Source organism: Stegostoma tigrinum, chromosome 23 (genome assembly GCF_030684315.1).
Source record: "Stegostoma tigrinum isolate sSteTig4 chromosome 23, sSteTig4.hap1, whole genome shotgun sequence".
NCBI classification, from domain to species: domain Eukaryota; kingdom Metazoa; phylum Chordata; class Chondrichthyes; order Orectolobiformes; family Stegostomatidae; genus Stegostoma; species Stegostoma tigrinum.
Window position 1 is genome coordinate 23,438,730 of NC_081376.1, and position 25,733 is coordinate 23,464,462.

Consider the following 25,733-nt stretch of genomic DNA (forward strand, 5'->3'; position numbering starts at 1 on the left):
AATGGGCTGAGGGAAAGACCATTGACAGATGTGTAAATGCATAAAAAAAACAGCCATCAAGTAAATTTTTAACATAATACTATACCTGCTTGCATCCCTAAAGGGCAAAAGGATCTCTTTACTGAAAAAGGCATCCATGGAAAACAGCAAGGCAAGAGACAACATAAAACTAAAAAGCAAAGTATGCAAAATGCAAAAATAGCACCGATGGGAAATATACAACAAATATAAGGATGACAAAAAGTAATTAGGATATAAAAAGATACTATAAAAAGAAATTTGCAAAGGATATAAAAATCAACACAAACCTTTTTCTAAATTTAATTAGGAAAAAGTAGGTGGTCAGGAGTTATGGGCCGCATGAAAACTGTTAACTGATATTGTTAATGAAAATAAATAAATGATGGACATGCTAGTAGTGTTAGAGTGCCAAATCCCCAAAGTCAGATTATTTCCATCCCAAGATTTCAAGACAGTAGGTGTAAATGTTGGAGATGCATTGTCTACAATTTTCCTTGGTTCTCTACAATCAGGAACTGTTCCTTGACATTGGAAAATTGTGCTTGCCGCTCTGTTGCATATGGAAATTGAAGAGTTATCATGGAACTATTGACAAGTTAGCTTAAAATCAGTTGTTGACAAATGAATATAGTCTGTGATTAATGATGGCCTGACTGAACATCTCGAACATTTTCAATGGATCACAGGCTGCCAACATGGATTTTTAGAGGGTTGGCCATGACTTGATTCAGCACAACCCCTCCCCCAAACTCAAAGCCAATACCCTGCCACTGGGCCCAACCCATTTCCCTCACTGCTGAACCTCACCCCCTTCCCCAGCTCAGGTCCTGATTCCATGCCTCTCCTGGAACCTGATACCCCCTCCTCTCAGACCTGGACTCAACAACCCCTCTCCAGCCCTCCACCTAATATGTAATCCTTCTAGCACCTACCCCTGGCAAGCTGCCCACTATCTACCTGGGAACCCTACTCAGCTGGCACCCTAATTGTAATTGATGTACTTACCCCTTCACAGGAGCCATATTGAAGGAGTCCTAATTGGAATCTCAGCAGAAATGTGAAGTTTTTTTCATTTGGTAAAAACAAAGCAGCTCCCTATTCAGCCCCTTATTTAAAATGAATGATGAAAAGCATTTGATAAAGTAGTTGATAAGTGACTGTTAGCTCAAGCTGAAGCTTGCGTTATTGAAGACAAATCATTACCTAGTTAGAAATTGAGTGAGCAGAGAAAGAGGGCAGGAACTCTATATGTCAAGATATGCCTAATAAAATCCATCAAGGATCTATATTTAGTCCTCAACTATGGGACATAATTATTAATAACTCAGATTATGGGATAGAAAACCAATATTCAAGCTTGGTTATGGCACAATGACAAGCAGTTTTGTAAGTAGTATGGACAGAAAATGACATAGAGATATTCATAGATTTAAGGAATGGAAGAACTGGAAGACAAATGGATATCAAATCGACCCAAAAGAGATACAGCAGGGTACTTTCTACATGAGAAAAAGATAGAAACAGTGTCGGTTCAACCAGACTTGTTGATCCTGGTACATTGATTAATAAGGTGCCATGAATAGGTACATGAATAATCTAGAAAGTTATTAGAATTCTAACCTTATAGGGTTAGATTGCTAGGGATAGAAGTTGTGCCATGTTATGTACAGCACTGGCTAGGTCACACCTGAAGTACAATGAGCAGTTCTAGCCTTCACAGCTTAAAAGGCTTTATTGGGCCTAGAGGGAGTACAATGTAAATTTACCTAAAAGGTAAACTGATCCTAAGAGTTAAGGTGATTTGGCAAATTAAGGTTGTATGACATAGAGTTTGGCAGTAGATTTGATTGAAGTTTTCAAGATATTAAGAATTGAAAGGGTAGATTGTACGAAAGTATTCTGCTAGTTGTGGTGCCTTGGACTAGAGGCATTGTCTAATTATCAGAGACAGCCCTTTCAGGAATGAAATCGGGAATCACACCGATGCACAAGGGTGGGAAAAATTTGGACCTTTCTTCTACCAACAGCAAATTAGCACTGGACCAGTTACCAACTTCAAGCCAAAGATTAATGGATTTTATTAATCAAAGGAATTGAAAGTTTTAAGGCAAAGTTGGGAAGAATGCAGTTAATTCTGAGATCAGCAATGATCTTACTGAATGGCAGAATAGGCTCAAGGAACTGAAGGCTCTCCTCCTGTTCCTATCAAACTGCTTCTCTGTAACTACACAATCAAATTCCCTTGTCATTTCGATATCTCAGACATGGGTATGGAAGTGTGACAATTATCTTACATGTTCACCCATCCAGAGGCTTGGACTGCTAAGCCAGAAAGGGTGAGTTCAAATCCCACAGGGCACTATAAAGTCTAGAGTTTAAAAGATTTTTACGTGAAAAGCTATTCGTAAAGATAGTAGATTGTTTTAAAAACCCAACTGTTTGAAATACATCTTTTGGGAAAGAAGTAATACTAGTTGGACCGAAGGGTGTGTTTCCATGCTGTATAACTCTATGACTCTACAACTTGATAAGGGCATAAGATATAAGAGCAGAAGCAGGCCATGAAGTCTGCTCTTCCATTCAGTTGGAGCATGGCTGATTTGATAATCATCAATTCCACTTTTCCCATAGCTCTTGGCTCTCTTACTGGTTAAAAATTCAACTCAGCCTTGAATATATTTAATGATGCAAGCTCGATTGCCCTCCATGGTAAAGAATTCCACAGATTCTCCAACCTTGTCTCTGTCTTAAATATGTAACCCTCTGGTCCCAGGCTTCCCCACAAGGAGAAATGTTTTGCCCATACCATCTGTGTCTGAATGTGACTCCTGCCCCGCACCATCATGATTGAGTCTTAACTGTCTTCTGAGTGTTCAGCACAACAATGATTTACAACCTGGCCTGCTCGATAGACAATTACTGCTGGCTTGGCAGCAATGCACACATTCAGAGGATGAATTATATAACATACTGGACCAACAGGCACTAGCGCCTAAACAGTATTAGACTGGCCAAGCACTCATTCCTGAACAAAAATCAGGTTCAAAAATTTCTTTGATTCCACAAGTAGTAATTTAAAGTGAAACCAAGGGAATCAGTGATATGTTAAACATCTGCTCAGCATTTTCTGTTTACCTTTGGCTAGGCATGATGTAGAAGGAAGTTTTGGCTTCTGGCAATTCTTCAGCATTGTGAGGGCCAGGCTTCCTTGTGGTGTGTCATCATCAAAAGTTTTGACTGATTTGCTCTTTGCTGCACAGGAAACGATCAGGGAGCTCTGTGTGTTCTGCCAGCTGCCTTTAACACAACACAAAATCAACAGTTTCATTCTGATGCTCTCACCAAGTACCCAGTCTGATTCCTGTCTCCAACCTCATTCAAAACCCTTCAGGCTGAATAGGCATTTCCATTGTGGGACTGTGGCAGACGTGTGCAAAATCCAACGTCCACCCAATGTCACTTCTCCATAATATGCAGGCAATTGGGCCACAAAACCAGTAGGCAATTTTAATGACCTTTTGATCAAGCTTGTTTGGAAGCTACTTGACTTCAGCAAAGAGGTCAACAGGAGGTACTTTGTCATGCAATATTGAAAAGGTGGTTATAAAGCCCATAATTTGGACTGTGAGACGAGTGAGTTGGACTGACTTTAGCAGAACCTTCTATTGCTGAAATTGAGACTAGTCACAAATTTTAGTTTCTCTAATGTTTAAATCAGTAACAGGGAAACTCCTCACTGAGGGTGGTAAAAAGAGACAAAGGACTCCAGAGCAGGAGTTACTCATTGGATGCTTTAAGCTTAACGCCACGAGAGAAGCTGCTCTGGTAATGGTCTCAGCTCCATTTTCCTGTTTGCCCCCATAACCACTAATTTCTTTGTCTATCAAGTCTCTAACTCTTCCTTGAAAGCCCAGCCTCCACTGTTTTCTGACAAAGCAATTTCTACAGAAAAATGATCGTCTGAGAGAAAAACATTCTTCTTACCTCAGATTAGATGGGAGACCTCTTATTTGTAAACTGTGACCCACAGTTCTCGCTCCAAAGCAAGACGAAATATCCTTCTGGAATCTACCCTATTGAGTAACCTCAGGATCTTAAATGTCTCAGTTATATCGCCTCTTGATCTGTCTAGAAGCGAATGGGTGATGGCTCATTCTGCTTAAACTGACTTCACAAGATAGCAGAGATTACAAGGTGTAGAGCAGGATGAACACAGCAGGCCAAGCAGCATCTGAGGAGCAGGAAGGCTGACGTTTCGGGCCTAGGCTCTTCTTCAGAAAAAAAATCACAAGATAGCAAATGTTTTGTGAAATACAAGTAAACAATACCTTCCTGCTCCTCTTTATCCAACTTCTTCAGTACCTCTTCAGAAAGCTGGAATAAATTAGTTAAACACAATTTCTCTTTCACGCAGCCATGTTGACTCTGCCCTGGTTATCTATGATTTTCTCAGTATTCCGTTAAAATCTCATTTTTAATAGACTTCAGCACTTCCCCAATGACAAATGTCAAGTTAACTGGCCTATAGTTTCCTCCATCCTGTCTCCCTCTTTTCTGGATCAATAAAGTAGCCGTCTCCAATGTGTTGCAGCTAACATGTCCCTTATGGTAATCATTTATTGTGCTTTGCATAGCTGAGGAATTGATGGAGGCAGGCTAGTCTGCAAGTCTGATAAAGTGGAGGGTAGTGTGAAGGGCACCAAACAAATTAGTGAGGACTTGAATGCCCATGAAACATAAGACACCCTGGCACTTAAAAAATTCTAGTAGCAGCATGTTTTCAGCTCAGTAGCACCTTCTTGATTCTTGGCACCTTCTCCTGTTGGCTGTCTGTCATAATTAACAAAACCGAGGAAGGGAGATATGAGTCACCAAATAATGTAGGGCAGAGAGACATTCATGTTCTCAATATCCCATTAAAGCAGCTGAGAAATCCAAATCCAGACCGCCACACACACACGGGTAATGCAGAAATGCACCTGGGGAATCTTGTGAAGCAATAACATGTCTTTGTTCACAATAACTCAAAACAAGGAACAAAAATATGGAATGCAGCCAAGTGTGAATGAAATGGGGTTTTCTGGAGTCTGTTCCAGAAGCTGTGGAAAGTTTCTTTCCCCTTGTGGCAGAGTTTAGGATCGGAGAGCGCAATCTCAGAATAATGGCTCACCTGTTTAATACAGGGGTGAGGAGGAAATCCTTCTCTCTGAGGGTAGCAAATTTGTCGGTCTTTTTCACCCCAGAGGCCAGTTAAGGCTGGGTCGTTGAGTATATTCAAAGCTGAGATAGACAGTAAAGGAATCAAGAATCATGTGGAAAATACAGGAAAGGAGAGTTGAAGAATATCAGATCAGCCAAGATCTCATTAAATGATGGGACAGACTTGACGAGCTGAATGGCCTACTTCTGCTCCTATATCTTATAGACTATGGTATGTGCTCCCTCCCACTGCCCACCACCCCCCCCCCCCCCCCAATCCTCTCCCACTCCACACCATCAACATTGCTGTCAGTTAACCCAGAGACTTCCTTTTGACCATTATACTCCTTTGCCTGACACTGGTAGCTATGCTCTGGTCATTGGAAGCCACAGGGACCCTGGGTGAGTGGTATATACTGCACAATAGCTGGGTTCCCATTTGTCACTTGAAGGCAGCTGTGCCAATGGCTGAGGGGTGGAGGAGAGATTTCACTAATAGAAATTCCCTGCTCATCCTCCACCACCATCAGATCAATTTGATCCTATCTGCTTTCCTAAGCAGGACCAGAATCTGTCATGCTGCCTCCTTTGATCTTGGCCTTTGTCCCAGACATCTAATGTCTGCTAACTGAGTATATCTGTTGGGGCATTTCATTAACCTGGGACTCAGCATCTAGGTCACCTCCAGCAGTCCTCTCCCATGGTCCTCTCGATCTTACTCTCAGACAGCTGCTCCTGTGGCAATGATATGATTTCACGAGTGTGTACATCTGTTGTAGCTGAAACACTCAAACCTAGCAAGGTACATATGCTGGTGCTAGGTGCAAAGCTACCTCTGGACCCTCCGAAGCACCATCTTCCTCCTCAGAGGTTAAAGTCTGTTGCTTGAGGCTTTTCTTTTGCTACTATGCATGGGCAAATTCAAAAGGAAAGCAAGGGTCATCCTTATCCCTTGAGGTGAGTTTCTTTCTTCATTGCAAACATTGGAAACATTGGGAGATATGGATTAGTGACTCTTCAACGCAGGGGCACACTTTCCCTCTCAAATTCTGCAAAGCTCTAAAGGCACAAATAGTAAATCATGCCAGCTTGCCAAACTTCAAATCCCTTTGGTATTGTTTGCTGGAGTATCAGGAATGTGCTCTCAGAAACTTACTACCCTTGGGGCCTACCTCTACTTCTTTGCATGCTCGGGCTTCACTTCATTCGTTGGTAGCCAGTCAGGGTACCTTCTTCGGTAAGGTTATCAAAATGGACAAGTATGGTGCACCACATCTAGCCCTGTTTCTTTCGCTGACATCATAAAGCCTCCTTATTTCACAAATAGAGAGAGAAATATTTATGTAAATGCTGCATTACAAATACTTCCCAATGTGCAGCAGTTATGTAGTTAGGTAACAGCACGCTTTCCCCGATACTCTTTGCTTGCTTACAAGGGTAACAGTTCACTGCCTGATTCTGGGTGCTACATAGAATGCATGTCTGCATCATGCTGCCTTTCATGCTTGAGAAATACTCCAGGCAAAAAAGGGGTCAGTTAGCTCAGTTGGCTGGATAGCCGACGCAGAATGATGGGTTCAATCCCTGTGCATGTCTGAGGTTACCATGAAGGACTCTCCTTCTCAACCTCTCATTTGCCTAAGGTGTGGTGACCCTCAGATTAAAATACCATGAGTTGTCCCTGTCTAATGTTTAGGGCAGCACGGTGGCTCAGTGGTTAGCACTGCAGCCTCACAGCGCCAGGGACCTGGGTTCAATTCCAGCCTCAGGTAACTGTATGTGTGCATTCTCGCCATGTCTGTGTGGGTTTCCTCCGATTTCGTCCCACAGTCCAAAGATGTGCAGGCTAGGTGGATTGGCCGTGCTAAATTGCCTGTAGAGTTCAGGGATGTGGGGACTATGGGGGATGGGTCTGGGTGGGATGGTCCAAGGGGCAGTGTGGGCTTGTTGGGCTGAAGGGCCTGTTTCCACACTGTAGGGAATCTAATCTCATGAGAGAATAGCTGTATGGTGTGGTATGACTATGGTTACTTTCCTTTCTATTTTTAACATAAGACATTCCCATCATAGACCCACATCACACTCTTTCAGAAATATTCACCTCCAGAACAGTGATACACTCACCCTTTCAGGACCATGTCTGGCATTGCAGCCAGGATTGCTGAGTGACCCCCAATACTGCGTATCTCTGCTATGACTTCAATCTAAGCTGTTTTTGTTTTATTAGGAGGACTCCTCATCTTGTCAGATTCCCCCGTCAATGAGAACTTGAAAGAGGATTTGTAGCTAGTAATTGCCGAACCTGGGGGCGGTCCTGGCTCTCGGAGCCTCCCCGGCTCCTGGCTCCATTCTCAAGGCCATCTGCGGAGAAACAGAGAGAGAAAAAGGGCTGATTTACAATATCTCCCTAAACACTTGCTAATCATCAAAGGAATCAGCTGCATTCAAATCTTCTTTCTTCTCTGGCATAAGGTCTGAATGTTTCCAAACTGGCAGAATAGTGATCCGCATTTATAAACAAGCTCTTATCTTGAAAATTTTCCACACAAAATACTTAAACATCCCAAGTATCATTTTAGATGCTGCTGCCAAGAATGGCTGTAAGTAGTTGGCAGTGACTCTGTGTTCACAGTCTTCTCCCCCCTCTGTCTCCATGCAGGCCGCCTTTTCGGTTTAATCAGATACATTGTCCACCATTGCTCGCTGCTGCAGCCTGTTTCTCCACCAAATGGCCATTACACATATCAACCAACATCCTCCAAAGGCTGAGGTGGGAGTATGCAGTCCAGGGCAGCCTCCTACTTATCATCACAAGATGTAAAGTTCAGCACTTTGTGTACCTGAATACACCATTTGGGACTGTTCAAAGAATAGTTGGCCGTGTTAGATTGTCCATAGTGTATAGAGATGTACAGGTAAATTGGATTAACCTTGGTAAATGCAGGGTTACAGGGATAGGGTAGGGGGCTGGGATCTGGGTAGGGTGCTCTAAGAAGGCTGGGTGCAGACTCATAAGCCGAATGGCCTCTTTCTGCACTGTAGGGATTCTACAGATATTTTTCAATGAGGGAATTTCTCCACCAGAAACACTTCATACGTACAGAGTTTCACCATCAGGGATTCCTTTCACAGCACATAGCCCATCAGGAACCAATATTAATGAAGAGATCTCCATCAGCAGTTCCATTTGAGGGTTCTCTTCATTGGCACCCCTTTCATTGTATGAGCTCCCAGGAGATAACCTAGAATGCATTGGAGGAGTACTGAAGAGATTTTCTAGCATGGTTCCAGGGATGGGAAACTTCAGTGATGAGGAAAGAGTGATAAAGTTGGAACTGTTTTCTTTGGTGAGGAGAAGGCTAAGAAGGCATTTGATAGAAGTGTTCAAAATCATGAGGGATTTGATCAGTTTAGATAGTGAGAAATTGTTTGCACTCATAAGTAAACTGGCAGAGTTTTAAAGTGTTTTGCAAAAGAAACAAACGCAAGGTGTGAAAAATCTTTTCAACACAGCGAGTGTTTAGAGCATGGAAAGCAGTGCATGGAAATATGGTGCATGCAGGTTCAATTGAGGCATTGAAGAGGGCATGAGGTGATTATTTAAATGGAAACAATGAGCAGGTTGAACAAAGACAGAGGCTGGCACCAAGTTGAAATGCTCAAAGAGCTGATGAAAACACAATGCGCCAACTGACGTCATACTGCTCCAGAACAATTCTGTGATTTTGTGATTGAGTGAATTCATGATTATGATAATATCAGTGAAAATGAAAGAGTTCAACCAGATACTTGGAAGGATAGCAAAACTCTTCCAATGGAAACCCTCTTTTTGTAGACTTGCTAAAACGGACACATGTACAAGAAGTACTTAAATGCAGATAGAAAGCTGGCCTTTAGATTAAGTTTGCAGAGAGGAACAGGCAGAAGGTATTTTGGTCTCTTGAGCCTGTTCCACCAATCAGTGAGATTCTTGTCTCATCTACTGTGTGAACTCAGACACCCTGAAGGTGTGCTGAGGCACTGAAAGGGCGGTAACATAAGAGAAAGTCCATCCCAGCAAATGCTGCTAGCTTCAGGCCAGGAGATGATAAAGTGGAGAGGACAGCAACTGGAAAGTACTGGCTGTTGATGGAAGAATGAAAGGAATATCAAACAGAGAGTGGATTCAAATTGCTCGCAGTATAATTGGGCTTGGTGAGACCACAGCTATGTACTGTTTTAATCTCTCTCGGTAAGGAAGGATAACAGAGGGTGTGCAATGAAGGTTCACTGGAATGTTTCCTGGGATGAGCAGATTGTCCTATTAAAACAAAAGGATTAAGTCAGGCCTTTATTCTTGAATGCTTTAGAAGAATGAGAAGCAAACTCATTGAAATAATTAAAGTGTGAAGTGGGTTGTCAGGATAAATGCTGGCCCTTTCTCCTGCCGGGGGGTGTCTAGATGACCAGCTCTAGTTCAATGGCAAAGCAGCTTTGAAGGGCTGAATGGCCTGTTCTTGTTTCTAATTCACTTGTTCTCTGTATACATGTTTTACCAGTAACTGTATAGGTCCTGAGCTATAGCCTGCTTCCTGAACCCGAACTGTAAATATTTTTAATGAGGAATGGGGAGAGAGGAAGGCAGGATGCTTTTCCAGAGAAAGATATAAATAAGGCTGAAGTTGTGCCTAGAATTTGTACTTCAGAAACATTTTGAACCTCTGCCAGAAATAGCTTAAGGCCCTGACTCAGGTGCTGCACTGAACAGAGATTGATCAGGTAGCTTTCAAAGAGCTGACATCTTTTGTTTATTAATGTCGACTTGCAACATTGGCTTGGGTTTTTGTGGGATAATAGATGTTTCCTTCTTCATTTGAGGCACATTGAATGAAGTTATCAAGAAATTGAGGTGCATTAAATAAAGTTTTATGAATAAAATTTTGTGTAGCGGCTATCTGGATTCCTGAAACAATCAGCACCACTTTCTGTCAACTCGTTCATCAAATCAAAGCTGAAGTGAAGTTTTTGCAGGTTCTGTTATTATTTTATAAAGTGACTAAAAACTGAAGGAGCTTTGAAGCATGATTGATACTTAACCTTCGATGAGCAAATCCAACTATCCCTGATCTCCTGTTTCTGACAGAAATGGGGAAAATTTGATCGGGCAACCACCCCTGGAAGGCGGGTTCAGTTACTGACGTTTACACACCAAATATCAGTGCTTAAACTCTTACATGAGATTGTTAGCATTTCACAGGAAAGGTCAACTATTCTCACTGCTATTGGAGACGGGGTGTCCTGAAACTTCAGCTTTTGTGCTCCTAAGATGCTGCTTGGCCTGCTGTCTTCATCCAGCTGCACACTTTGTTATCTCAGATTCTCCAGCATCTGCAGTTCCTATTATCTCTGAATCATTTTCCCTTGGGTGTTTTAATGTTATTGTGGTAAAATTAACATAGGCTTCATCAGGCTTTGTTTCCTAGGGTGCTGTTTGTAAATCAGGGATATCCTGCACATAATACTGACAGCTCCCCTGCAGCAATTTAATGCTGGAAGCAGTATTAACTGCTTTGAGGCAAAATCTCTGCCTCTATCTCAGGAGAAAGTCCACTCTTGATCAGATGCCCAGCAACTCAGTTGGCGTTGTAGCCTCTTGGCTGCAGTTCGTATTGTAGGCAGTCCCAGTAAACCTCAGAGCCTCGATAAATCCATGGTTGAGGGTCTCAACAAGGACGTGCAAGGTGGGGGCTCTTCAAGAGGATGGTAGACAACTAAAGGGTAGTGAATGAAGTGGAGGGGTTGCTAATTTCTTAATAACTGATGTTTCATTGTGTTTATTAATATAATATTAGTATTTGTTTCTTTTGTTAACATTAATATTTCTGTAGTTAATCCTCCCCTGATGTTTAAGCATCATTATACTATTAGTAATATTAGTAATATTAGAAATATATCATTTCTGAAGAAGGGTCCAGACCCGAAACATCAGATTTCTTGCTCCCCTGATGCTGCCTGGCCTGCTGTGTTCATCCAGCTCTACACCTTATTATCTCAGACTCCAGCATCAGCAGTTCCTACTTTCTCACTGCAATATTAGTGTTTGTTTCATTATTAATGTTAATACATCAGTCTTAAATACTGCCCACCTGCTGTTTAAATGTGTTTTATTACTGTAACATATCACTGTCCACAATAAATACACCTGGGTCAAACACAGTCCTCAAAGAAATATTAAATATGGAGAGGCTTCCCACAATGTTTCAATCTCTAGATTGTTCGCACTCCATCTTCCAACGCTAGGCTCTGCATATTTCACAAATCCTTTGCCATGCCCTTGGCAGCCACGCCCTCATGATCCTGGGTTATGAGATTTGGGATGACCAATCAAAACCTCTTCACCTCTTAGTCCTCTTTTAATCTATTCCAGAAACCTACCTTTTCAACAAAGCCTTCGGTCATCTGCCCTAAGGCCTTCTCATGTGACTTGCTCACATTATTTGTCTCAATGTTGCTCTTGTGAAGAGCACTGAGCTGTTGAACACTCTATCTAAATAACTGCTTGTTGTTTTCCTGTCTTCCTGTGCGTGATTTGTCCTACAATGAGGCTATTGTCATTCTGTTTTTAATGGAGCGAACTGAGCGAAGACCATTAAAACCCTGACCTCAGTTCATGCTGCTCAAAGCAGTCTGCATAACGTTGTTTGCACTTCTGAATAAATAGGCCCGAAATGATCCTCTTTGTATCTGTTCATTCGTACGAGGCCAAGAGGCTGGCTTATAATTCAACAAATTCAAACAAACCTGACAAAAACTTACAATTTGTCAGCACTCAGTAGACCAAGCAGACACAGGGCAGAACTCTACTGTCCTGCCACTTCGAAATCTGTTACTAAGATTCAAGATCCATCCTATCAAACTGGGAGATAAAATACAGCAAGGCAAACTAGCAACAGGAAAAGGCTTTGATTAAGTTACTAATTGCACACTCAGAACTAGGAATACAGATGCTGCTCATATTCCAATTTCTAACATTTGACTGATTTTTATGTTGCTGTTACAGGTAGAAGCATAGGGCCTGATGTGTGCAGTAATTGTTACATTCAGTATCTGAGTGAAGTGTGTGCAGATTATTATACAGTGAGCTGGATTTTTAAATGTCACTGAGTCGGGAGCTGGCATGGGCAGTGGGTGGTGGTGGGTGTGTGGAGGATGTCACTTAAAAATCAGAATCACAGTTTTGGAAATTGTGTCTGTGAATACTTCCAGGACAAACTACAGTTTCCATAGTTTTCAATGGGGGCAGGAATGAATGGGAAATGCATTTAGCCCTCAAATAACGGCCCAATAAACTCCTTTAAGAACTCATCAATAGGAGGACAAATCAGCAAACCCTAATAGTCTGTGCTCGGTCATCAGGTATATTATGGTACATTGTGCATCAGAAAGCTCCTTCTCATTTTTGGAAGCTGGTGGTTAATAGGCCACCTCATGGCAGTTGAGCACAGTTCCCTTGGCTTTATACCTGCATGTTTACATTGCCCTCTAATGATGCTGCTGGTCCTGTCAGGAACAGCTTGCTTGATTTGATGAGACAGCAACAGACCCCATCATGCCCATTCCCGGCCTTCCAGCACCAAGTAAGCCCCCACCTCCTGAAAGCGGCAGCCCCACTAACTGGAGCTCAAGCTTGCCTCCTGTCCATTTGGGACACCCATATTTATAAGGAGCGCGACTCTGTTATGGCATAGGCTTGTTTTGAGGAATTCATCTGATAATGTGTTAGCATCATGGGACCATAGGAGCTAGGAGCAGAAATATGTGCTTTGGACCTTTGGCTCTCTTCTGCCATGCAATTGGGCTTTTGCTGAAGTGGCTGCAGTCTGAACGCCTCTCTTCTGTCCTTCGTTTGACACTATCACTGCGTAGTGGCATCTGCCCATTTCGATTGGTCAGGGAACTGGAAGAGGGATGCTAACGCTGTCACTCGGGTAAAGAACTGGAGCAAAGACTACTTCAGTAACCAACAAGCTCCTCACCCAGCATGGCCATCTCCTCACCAGTCATATCCTCCCAACTCCCCCCACCCTCACTCCCCCTTCCTAATCCAGCCATCCCTCTGCATGAGGCTTTCTTTGTGGTTGGTGATAGAGAACTTCAACATTTTGTCTTGAACTCATCTTGATTGGTACAGAGGAATACAAACTTAAAAAATCTCCCAGTGGGTTCTGTCTTACTATTTATCATAAGTGTATATTCTCTGATCAATGTACACACTGGGATTCCTACATTTGCTTAACCCACAGGATCAGCCTTCCCGGCAAATTTGTAAATAGAGCCTGAGCTATCGGTTCACCAGAAACCATCAGCAGAAGTTGCTGGAAAAGCTCAGCAGGTCTGGCAGCATCTGTGAAGAAAATTCAGAGGTGATGGTTTGGGTCCGGTGACCCTTCCTCAGAACTGAGGAACCCGAAACGTTAACTATTAATTTTTTTTGCAGATGCTGCCAGACCTGATGAGCTTTTCTGGCAACTTCTGATTTTGTTCCTGATTTAAAGCATCCACAGTTCTTTCTGTATTTTTTTGCTCACCATATAATTTTGATGTTGAGATAGGGCGTATCAAAACTAATCTGCATTGTAATCCCTACGCCGTTAAATCCTCTCTCACTGTATTTCGAGCAAACTCATAAAGCAGCCTTTGGCACTGCCTTTGGTGTTGGATGGTGCCCAGTCTACCTCAGATTACTGTGGAAGGGGAAGGTGCCTCAAATGTTTGAGAACAAACAAAGCTAACTGTCTCACACTGCTGCCTTGCAGACAACATGAGTGGTATTCTTCACTGACAGGATGCTGCAGTCAAGCCAAAAGATGTTGGGCCTACCCCATAGATGAGTCATGTGGTATCTGGATTTCAGTGCTGCTGTGATGTCAGGGATGTAGGCCATACATCCCTGGGACTGGCAGATGGCATCAAACAGCATGATGCAGCTTCTGACTGTCCACATGCGAACTGTGCTCAACAACCCGTGCTCCAAAACTTCAGAACGCCAAGTCCAAAACTAGACGTGATTCTACTCTTGGACAATGTTTCCTAAATAATCCTGGTTGTGAAGAATTGCCCCAGCAACCATTTTAAGATTATCAATCAAGATTAGAGCATGATTCATTTGTGCATGCTAGAAGCTATAGATGTTCACACACAGAATGCTATTTTTTTGTAGGTAAAGGTATTGGGCCTTACTGTATACTTTTTTTATTGTTGAGAGAAAGGTTATGGAGACTGCCAATCCCTGCAGTATTCCCAAAACATAATCCAGACCAGTCATTTTGTGTCAGAGATAGTGGGAACTGCAGATGCTGGAGAATCCAAGACAATAAAATGTGAGGCTGGAGCCAATTAAGTATAACATTTATCTGTCGTAGCTGTATCTCCATCAAAAGTCCAAACATCAGCACCCTCTTTCCATGTTGGATGCTGTAAAATTAAACTCACGTTCTAAATTTGGTTTCTTACATGGCAGACCTACTGAGTGTAGTCTGAAAAACTTTGCATTTGTGTCTTGTTAGGAACATTTAAGGTTTATTATATTAAAATTCTGCCAGGTTACATGGAGAAGCCAAGGAGTTGATGCAACATGAGGCAGCAACCATCTTTAGGGTAGCTGATAACATCACAGAAAGTGACATCAGGTCACATGACACCCAGTGTTATTCTAACACAGACATGCTGAAACCTCTGACAACAAAATGTGAGGCTGGATGAACACAGCAGGCCAAGCAGCATCTCAGGAGCACAAAAGCTGACATTTCGGGCCTAGACCCTTCATCAGAGAGGGGGATGGGGTGAGGGTTCTGGAATAAATAGGGAGAGAGGGGGAGGCGGACCGAAGATGGAGAGAAAAGAAGATAGGTGGAGAGAGTGTAGGTGGGGAGGTAGGGAGGGGATAGGTTAGTCCAGGGAAGACGGGCAGGCCAAGGAGGTGGGATGAGGTTAGTAGGTAGATGGGGGTGCGGCTTGGGGTTGGAGGAAGGGATGGGTGAGAGGAAGAACAGGTTAGGGAGGCGGAGACAGGTTGGACTGGTTTTGGGATGCAGTGGGTGGGGGGGAAGAGCTGGGCTGGTTGTGTGGTGCAGTGGGGGGAGGGGACGAACTGGGCTGGTTTAGGGATGCAGTTGGGGAAGGGGAGATTTTGAAACTGGTGAAGTCCACATTGATATCATTAGGCTGCAGGGTTCCCAGGCGGAATATGAGTTGCTGTTCCTGCAACCTTCGGGTGGCATCATTGTGGCACTGCAGGAGGCCCATGATGGACATGTCATCTAAAGAATGGGAGGGGGAGTGGAAATGGTTTGCGATTGGGAGGTGCAGTAGTTTGTTGCGAACTGAGCGGAGGTGTTCTGCAAAGCGGTCTCCAAGCCTCCGCTTGGTTTCCCCAATGTAGAGGAAGCCATACCGGGTACAGTGGATGCAGTGTACCACATTGGCAGATGTGCAGGTGAACCTCTGCTTAATGTGGAATGTCATCTTAGGGCCTGGGATAGGGGTGAGGGGGGAGGTGTGGGGTCAAGTGTAGCATTTCCTGCCACTTGGAAGTGTCACTTCCGCCATCTACAATCTGACCCCACCACCCAAGACATTTTTCCATCCCCACCCCTGTCTGCTTTCCGGAGAGACCACTCTCTCCGTGACTCCCTTGTTCGCTCCACACTGCCCTCCAACCCCACCACACCCGGCACCTTCCCCTGCAACCGCAGGAAGTGCTACACTTGCCCCCACACCTCCCCCCTCACCCCTATCCCAGGCCCTAAGATGACATTCCACATTAAGCAGAGGTTCACCTGCACATCTGCCAATGTGGTATACTGCATCCACTGTACCCGGTGCGGCTTCCTCTACATTGGGGAAACCAAGCGGAGGCTTGGAGACCGCTTTGCAGAACACCTCCGCTCAGTTCGCAACAAACTACTGCACCTCCCAGTCGCAAACCATTTCCACTCCCCCTCCCATTCTTTAGATGACATGTCCATCATGGGCCTCCTGCAGTGCCACAATGATGCCACCCGAAGGTTGCAGGAACAGCAACTCATATTCCGCCTGGGAACCCTGCAGCCTAATGGTATCAATGTGAACTTCACCAGTTTCAAAATCTCCCCTTCCCCAACTGCATCCCTAAACCAGCCCAGTTCGTCCCCTCCCCCCACTGCACCACACAACCAGCCCAGCTCTTCCCCCCCACCCACTGCATCCCAAAACCAGTCCAACCGGTCTCCGCCTCCCTAACCGGTTCTTCCTCTCACCCATTCCTTCCTCCCACCCCAAGCCGCACCCCCAGCTACCTACTAACCTCATCCCACCTCCTTGACCTGTCCGTCTTCCCTGGACTGACCTATGCCCTCCCTACCTCCCCACCTATACTCTCTCCACCTATCTTCTTTACTCTCCATCTTCGGTCCGCCTCCCCCTCTCTCCCTATTTATTCCAGAACCCTCACCCCATCCCCCTCTCTGATGAAGGGTCTAGGCCCGAAACGTCAGCTTTTGTGCTCCTGAGATGCTGCTTGGCCTGCTGTGTTCATCCAGCCTCACATTTTGTTGTCTTGGATTCTCCAGCATCTGCAGTTCCCATTATCTCTGATGCTGAAACCTCTTCCTGTTCTATACATGAAGCGAATGGTGCAACAAACCGATTCCCTGCTCATGTCTAAGCATACCTACAAAAAGCCAAACAAAAAAAAACTTCTTATAATAACAGGGACAATATTTGGTCACACCCAGAACTTGCACAAAATTTTAAAACAAAGGCAGATAGCAATGGCAGCCATGTTCCAACAATAACACGGGATAAGTGAATGAGGCAGCTGTACAGCAAAGCGGTGAGAGAAACAGCAGAGATGATGTGAGATAAATGATAGCAGGCACAGCGGACAGTTTTAGGTGTAGACTGGTGAAATACAGGGAAGGAACTGGCAAACAGGAGTCAGGCAGACCTAACAGCTACAAAACTGCGGGGCTGGCAATCTCCAGTAGTAAACAGAACCCAAAGGACCTGAGGCACATAGGCCCATTAGGATGGACAACTGGCAGGCAACACTATAGTCTGAAGCCATCAGCAATGAAACAGCATTAATCATGGCAAATGGCCCCAAGCAGAATGTGAGACAAGTGAAAAAATGTTCAATCCAACTCTGGCTACAAAATGCTACAAAATTACCTCATGGTGAAGAGGGTCTTTATTCCACCAAAGCTCCTCCACCGCTCTGGGAGGGGGGTGGCGGGGGGGGTGGGGGGGGGGGGGGCGCACATTCCACAATATTGCAATTGGCTTTGAAAATTCAAACACTTCAGAGTTGTGTCAGGTCTCTTACATAAGACTGACAGCAAACACATCAATATTGTGTAAATGCTTTAGAAACCCAAAAGAACCTTTGATGATGTCACAGGGATTCTCCTCACTGGACATAAATAGCACAGTGTGGGTGGAGTTAGTTTTGGAACAGTGAAACACAAGTAGGTAAACATATCGAGTAGAACAATGGGAACTAAGTGATAGCATTATGGAATGGAATCTAACAATGTAACAAGATCAGAGCCTGGTACATATCTTTGATCCACGTGTATCGTAGTATTTAATCTTAATATGTATTAAAAAGAATTCTAAAGAAGTCTAAACTCAGCCACTCTGTCTTGAACCCAAACTCTTAGGGAAGGGCATAATACCAAATGACAATAAAAGAGTCAGCATGTTCTTGAATTGTGCTAACAATGTATTGACGGGAGAAGAAATTGCTGAGGATTCAGCAATATGTGATCAAGTCCTGATGGCTTTTATTCAGTACTTTGATGTTGGCCAGAACATCATGATTGACCAGGACATATATGCAAACACCCCCACGGAGGATTTTAAGTTGTCGAAGTTAGAGCAGTTAGTGAGATGATGGGAGCTACAAAGCCAAAAAAAACAAATTCGAGGGAAACAATTCAACTTACCAGCTAATGAAGTCAGTGTAGTTTAATACACAGGAGGGCCTCCAATGGGTCCACTAATACACAGCCTCAGCCAGAAGAGGGCAGCACAGCCACCTATCCCAGATGCAGTGACCTTCCACCACTTTGACCTGGTGAAGCTATGGGGCAAGAAGCAGTGTGTTGCAGCAAAAAGCTTCTGTCTCTGAGATAACGGGTCCCTGGGATGGTCACGGACAATCATTAGCTTATAGGAAGTTCCTCGCTATTTAAAAAACCATTCTGAGGAGAAGACTGAGATTTTCTGAAGCGCACAGTTCTTTGCCAACAGACATAAGCCAGGATTGAAGGTCAATATGAGAACAAGGGTTTCTGACTCTAAGAAATTTCACACACCCTCCACATCCTTCTGAATCAATATTGCTTTTTGTTAAGCGGGGAAGCATGCATGACCCTGCAGCTTCTTTGCTGACTGGTGGCAGTAATGATCTTCTATATGGGCAGCCATAGGGTGATGTTCCAGACTGTGTGCTGCTCCTCAGGGGTCAGGTAAATAAATGCCCAGCTCCAGGCACCATTAGTCACAGGAACCAGCCTAAGTTGGAGACTCTGAACCTCACTGCCCGTTAGGGACACCATTGAGGAGAGTGACTCCCAAGGCTCTGATAAATGTACAAGTCAGAAGAAGAAGGTCTGGACTTGCTCCATTTTACAGGGACAGAGTGGAAGGATAATTGCTAAGATGCTGCAGAAGTAGCAAGGTCTGATGCTGCAGCCCAAGGGCATCGAGAATGTCTGTGTGTGTAAGTAACATTTCCCCTACATCCCAAAACAGCGAGGAACCACCAGGAATGGCGCCCAACCCCACTCCAGCTAGTGACATGAGAGAGGACAGTCCAGAAGTTCCAAAGCCCAAAGAAATCAAGAAGGGAAATAGATAATGGCAGCATTTAAGCCAGGAGAAGAGAGCCTAGACATACTGTTTTTACAGCAGAACAAGTGTGATTGGATGCCTGGGAAACCTGCCAACTGTGAAATCCAATTGAGAGCACCATGCACCAATAGAAAGCCTGAGATGATGCCTTAGTAATATTGCACAACCAGAAAACTACTTCAGCAAGAATTCAAAAGGTATTAAAGATGCGACTTTTTTGCAGAATACACTGCAGCAAACAGATTTGCAAGGGAGAAGGACCCTTGCAACCTTCCTTGTGGGAGGACATCAAAGGGGTTACACAGGAGACCGAACCACAGAACTGCACGCTTAACTTACTCCCCTGAGAAGTTCAAGACACAGACATGTTCACAGACAGCCAGAGAACACTCTAGTTCACACTGGAGGGTAAGACATAAGGAGCCCTATCTACACAAATGAGTCACACAGCAGGGGACATTCCACAGACCGGGGAGGTGATGGCCTAGTGATGTTATCCAGAGACCCAGATAGCGTCTAGGCCCAAAACGTCAGCTTTTGTGCTCCTAAGATGCTGCTTGGCCTGCTGTGTTCATCCAGCTCCACATTTTGTTATCTCAGATTCTCCAGCATCTGCAGTTCCCATTATGTCTAATGTTCTGGGGACCCAGGTTTGAATCCTGCCACGGCAGCTTGTGGGATTTGAATTCAATAAATATCTGGAATTAAGTATCTAACGATGACCATGAACGCATTGTCGATTATTGGGAAAAATCCATCTGGTTCACTGAAGTCTTTTAGGGAAGAAATCAGCCATCCTACCTGGTCTGGCCTACATGTGACTACAGACCTACAGCAATATGGTTGACTCTTAACTGCCCTCTGGGCAATTAGGGATGGGGCAATAAATGCTGCCCAGCCAGTGACACCCTCATCCTGTGAAAACATTTAAAAAAACCCTTCTGCTCAGGAAACGTCACTGATGTACCCAAGTGCACTGCAAGGTGGACCGTTGACCCAACACCACTTCCATTCAGGTAACCAACACTGTCATTACGCCACACCCAAGCCAGATATGAAGATGTCCAGCTAGATTCAGAAGGATGTAACATTGGTTTTATCTCAGCAGCACATGAATTTCCACGACGGGATGCTTCCTGAAGAAGATAAAATGACCAATGTGAGCACCTTCACCCTTAAGGAGGAAGTACACTCCTAGAGGTCCCCCTGCCCTCCAAAGGCCAAGAAAGTGGTCAGTTCTGAAGGCTGACCACTGGAGGCTTGGTGGAGAGGGGAGTTGGATACAGCTTAATAATGGATAGAAATAACAATATGTTAATAATTAGAAAAATGTTAATGAAATAAAGTGTAGCCAATTTAGTGAGGGAGAATGCTTAGATTTTGGAAAAGTTCCAGAGGATTGAAAAACTGCTGACGTACCACCTCTATTTAAAAAGGAAGAAGACAATAAAAGACAGGTAACTATAGACCAGCTAGCTAAATGTCAATTATTGGGAAAATGAGAAAGTCTGTTGTAAAGAATGTCATAGCAGAGCATTTAAAGATTCATAATATTGCCAAACAGAGTCAGCATGATTAATACATTTGGTAGTTATTTGAATCCTTTTATTTCTTTGAACAGATATTTGATTAGTCTACCTGAAATGAGAATAGAGGAACCTAGGATGCTGGGGGCTATATATGAGCTTGGGTAAAAGGCAGAATATTGGGATAAGAGGCATTTTCAGGACAGCAATGTGAAATGAACGGAATCAGTGTTGGGCCCACAATTATTAATAATTTCTATTAATAACTTGGATGAGGAAAACGAATGCACTAGAACCAAGTTTACAGGTGACATAAAAATAAATGGGAAGGGAAATGATGAGCATGATACAAGGAGTCCACAAAGGGATATAGACAGGTTGAGTGAGCAAATATTTGGCAGATGGATTACAAAGTGGGAAAGTGTGAGGTTATGTACTTTGCCAGGAACAATAAAGGAGTTGAAAATTATATAAATAGAGAAAGACTGCAGCAAACTGCAGCACAGAGAGATTTGGGAGTCCTTATGCACATTAATAGCTAGCACACAAGTTCAGTGGGTAATAGGGAAAGCAAATGGAATGTTGACCATTAATTCAGAGGGAACAGTATATAAAAATAAGAAGCTTTTGCTAAAGCTATAGAAGGTAAAATGTTTACCATAACTGGAAAACTGTGAAAAGTTTTAATCCCCTTATATAAGGAAAGATACTGACATTGGAAAAAGTCCAGAGAAGGTTCACTTGATTGTTCCTGAGGATGGAGGGACTGTATAATGAGGTTGAGTAGGTTGGGCCTGTATTCATTGGAGTTTTGAACACTGAGAAGCAACCTTACAGAAATATACAAGATTCTGGAGGGACTTGGTAGTGCAGCAAAATTGTTTCCCTTTGTGGGAGAGTTTGGGACCAGAGGCCATCACCACAGAGTAAGGAGTTACCCATTTCAGACAGTGATGAAGAGGCATTTCACCTCTCAGAAGGTAATGAATCTGTGGAATTCTTTACTGTGGACAGCTATAAAGGCTGGGTCATTAAGTATATATTCAAAGCTAAGATAGACTGATTTTTCATTAGGAAGGAGATCAAGGGTTAAGGAGTACAGGCACGAAAGAGGAGTTGAGAATAGTCAGATCAAGAACAAATAGCAGAGCAGGCTTGATGGGCTGAATGGCCTACATCTGCTCCTATGCCTTCTGGCCTTATGTGAAAATGTAGGCATGTTAATGCTGAGGTTAGGGTAAACATTCAGGAAGAATACTTTGGAGCAGGGTGTGGTATAAGGCAGCAGCTAGTAATAAATTAGTTGATGACATCGCAGGATGTGTTATTGGGTCACTTGACGCTCGGTGTGTATAGAAATACTCGCAGCAACGCAGTCAAGCAGTGATTTTTCTCAGCTATGCACATAGTGCTAAAGTTTAATAAATTTTTCTTCTTATCCAAACCTGCTCCACGCTCATCTCAAAGCCCCCCAACAGCTAAATGATTGTTGCTGATGATTACACTCAGTGTAATTTCTGATGGAGGCAGGAAATATTTCTTCCTGGGTGATCCTGAATGTCTTGAATTCTCTGAATGATTCTTGAGCGACAGAGGAATCAAGAGTTCTGGGGCAGGCGAGAAAGTGGAGTTAAGGACAAGATCATATCAGCCATGAGCTTACTGAATGGCTAAGCAGGGGCCGTGTAGTTTTCCCTTGCTCTTGTTAATTATGTTTTCATATTTGAGTGAAACGAAATGGTTGGCATGTGTGCTGTGGACAATTTATTGGGAGTAAATATCTCCTCCCGTAATGGACCTTCCCATTTTGGCTCCAGTTATATTGCCAAACTCACTTCCTTGCACCTCACAAGAAGCAATTCGGTGTTGCTGGGATACATACTTCTATGCATAGGGTGCCCTTCAAAGCTTGTCTTTTAGTGATAGACTGCCTAGCAGCACCTGGTTGCCATTTAGTATATAGCAGCCATTAATACTTGGATACCTTTTATCATTTGGATGTGTTTGGCATCTGGTTTCCCTTTCACTACTCTGCCTTTAGTGCTTTAGTACCCTTTACTGCATAGCTGTCCTTTAGTTCTTTGCCCACCTGTGGATTGTTGGTGTGCAAGTGCAGAGATGAGCTTTACAGCAGATTAATTGGTCATTCACATCCTCATAGTCGGAAGTTTGTTCCAGGTAACTGCTGTAAAATGACTGTCACCCTTGCTTACGGAATATCAGTCGCTCAACCCCAAGAGTGGTCCATTCTGTGAAGAGTTTTGACACCTTTCAATGTTATAAAGTGCGTATAAAGTCAAGGCTATCGATTTATGTGGCAACACATTTCCCCTTGAAGGGAGATTGATTGTGTTGACTCTGTGTGCTAGTGGAGGTTGTAACTATTTGAAATGGTTGTAAGGGTCAAATAATTGTTGATTTCCATGACCTCTGTTCTTTTTCATGCACCCTAAGCACCAAAGTAAATTCAGACCAGGCAAAATAACAGTGTTTTGAAAGGATACAGTGAGAAAAAATCAGTGTTACCCATTCAGATGAGCAATAAGTCCACTGGATTCAGCTCTAGACTCTTGAGAGTAAGGCCATTGCTGAGTAGAAAAGAGAAGGCTGCTTTACCAAAGGAGTTTTCATTTGCTTACTGCTGCTTAATTTTAATAAATCAGGGAGGTAACATACGAGCCCTGCAGCCTGAAGGATGAGCTATGATTTAGTGAGGTTTATGTATTTTTCCTCCTATAAATAATGAACATCCTGACAACCCAGGCAGTCTAGTTGTTTCACTGGAAGTGAAGCGAAGGACAAATGAGTTTCTCTTCCAGTCCATCTGTACTGTTATTGCAGGAAATATTAAGGTCGTCAGATTTTCGAGGTAAGGCTCGAAATGATCTTCCATTTTAATTTGATGTGTTCCAAGGAATTTAAGTCATTGCAAAATGGTGCAGTATTTCCAGTTTTATTATAGCAAGGCCATTTGGAGGAGATGAGATTTAATGTTTCTGTTTGCTTTATAACAATATCACCCATATCACTGCAAATAGATTTTTAAAATATTTATATACTCATCCTGCCATTTGTCACCTAAAATTTTAAATGTTTTCTTTAAGCTCATCAAGATGAAAGGTATCGGTGCTCTGATGTGGGTCACGTAGATCAATATTGTGCTATAGTGTCAGGATCAATGCTCCCACAGTAGGTATAGCACAGGCGAACTACATAGTAAAGCTCCCTATACACTCTCTCGCTGAACACTGCCAAGGCATGTAAAGCGCAGGTTAAATATAATGTAAAACTCCCTTGAAACACTCCCATCAAGTACTCTCAGGGCAAGTACTGTTTTATTATAAAACCCTTTCGAAACTGTTCCATTAAACACACTCAAACAAAGTACATCATGGGTCAGATACAGAACAAGACTCCTTCAAGGCTGACCCAACACGCCTCTCCTCACAGCACTACCTGTAAAGCCTGTGTTCCACTCACAAGACACAAAATATATTGGAAGTTGTTTAAAAACTTTCTTTTTTGTTTAAAAAATGGACCTTGGTAGAATTTTAAAAGGGCTAAATATCACATTGTTTGCAGGTCGACAATATTCCGGAAGCTATGAAGTGGAAAACTGTGACAGATGAAAGCTAGACAAAAACAGCTAGAAGAAGTGACCACAAACACTTTGTGTCCAAATTTGGATTGATAATAAAAGAGGCATATCAAAACTTATTATGCCAGTGTCCTAACTTGTTCAATGACTTTTGATCAGAGTGGTAGGCACTCTCTTATTAATCTAAGTAACACACCAACAGCAGTGTGACATGATGAAAACTCCTCTACTCCTTTCATTAATCATCCATCATAAAACCAGGAATAGAAAGCAAAATTTTCAAGCTAACAGCTAGGCTTTCCTGAAAGTTTAAAACTCCTCAAAAGCTGTTTCTAGCAAGATTCTTGTACTGGCTTGAAAGGTAGACTGAACATAGAACATAGAACATAAAACATTACAGCACAGTACAGGCCCTTCGGCCCTCGATGTTGTGCCGACCTGTCATACCGATCTCAAGCCCATCTAACCTACACTATTCCATGTACGTCCATATGCTTGTCCAATGACGACTTAAATGTACCTAAAGTTGGTGAATCTACAACCGTTGCAGGCAAAGCGTTCCATTCCCTTACTACTCTCTGAGTAAGGAAACTACCTCTGACATCTGTCCTATATCTTTCACCCCTCAATTTAAAGCTATGCCCCCTTGTGCTCGCCATCACCATCCTGCGAAAAAGGCTCTCCCTATCCACCCTATCTAACCCTCTGATTATTTTATATGTTTCAATTAAGTTACCTCTCAACCTTCTTCTCTCTAATGAAAACAGCCTCAAGTCCCTCAGCCTTTCCTCGTAAGACCTTCCCTCCATACGAGGCAAAATCCTAGTAAACCTCCTCTGCACCCTTTCCAAAGCTTCCAAATCCTTCTTATTATGCGGTGACCAGAACTGTACACAATACTCCAAGTGCGGCCGCACCAGAGTTTTGTACAGCTTCACCATAACCTCTTGGTTCCAGAACTCGATCCCTCTATTAATAAAAGCTAAAACCCTGTATGCCTTCTTAACAGCTCTGTCAACCTGGGTGGCAACTTTCAAGGATCTGTGTACATGGACACCGAGATCTCTCTGCTCATCTACACTGCTAAGAATCTTACCATTAGCCCTGTACTTTGCCTCCCGGTTACTCCTACCAAAGTGCATCACCTCACACTTGTCTGCATTAAACTCCATTTGCCACCTCTCAGCCCAGCTCTGCAGCTTGTCTATGTCTCTCTGCAACCTACAGCATCCTTCGTCACTATCCACAACTCCACCGACCTTAGTGTCGTCTGCAAATTTACTAACCCATCCTTCTACGCCCTCATCCAGGTCATTTATAAAAATGACAAACAGCAGTGGACCCAACACCGACCCTTGTGGTACACCACTAGTAACTGGTCTCCAGGATGAACATTTCCCATCAACTACCACCCTCTGTCTTCTTTCAGCAAGCCAATTTTCGATCCAAACTGCTATATCTCCCACAATTCCATTCCTCCGCATTTTGTACAATAGCCTGTTGTGGGGAACCTT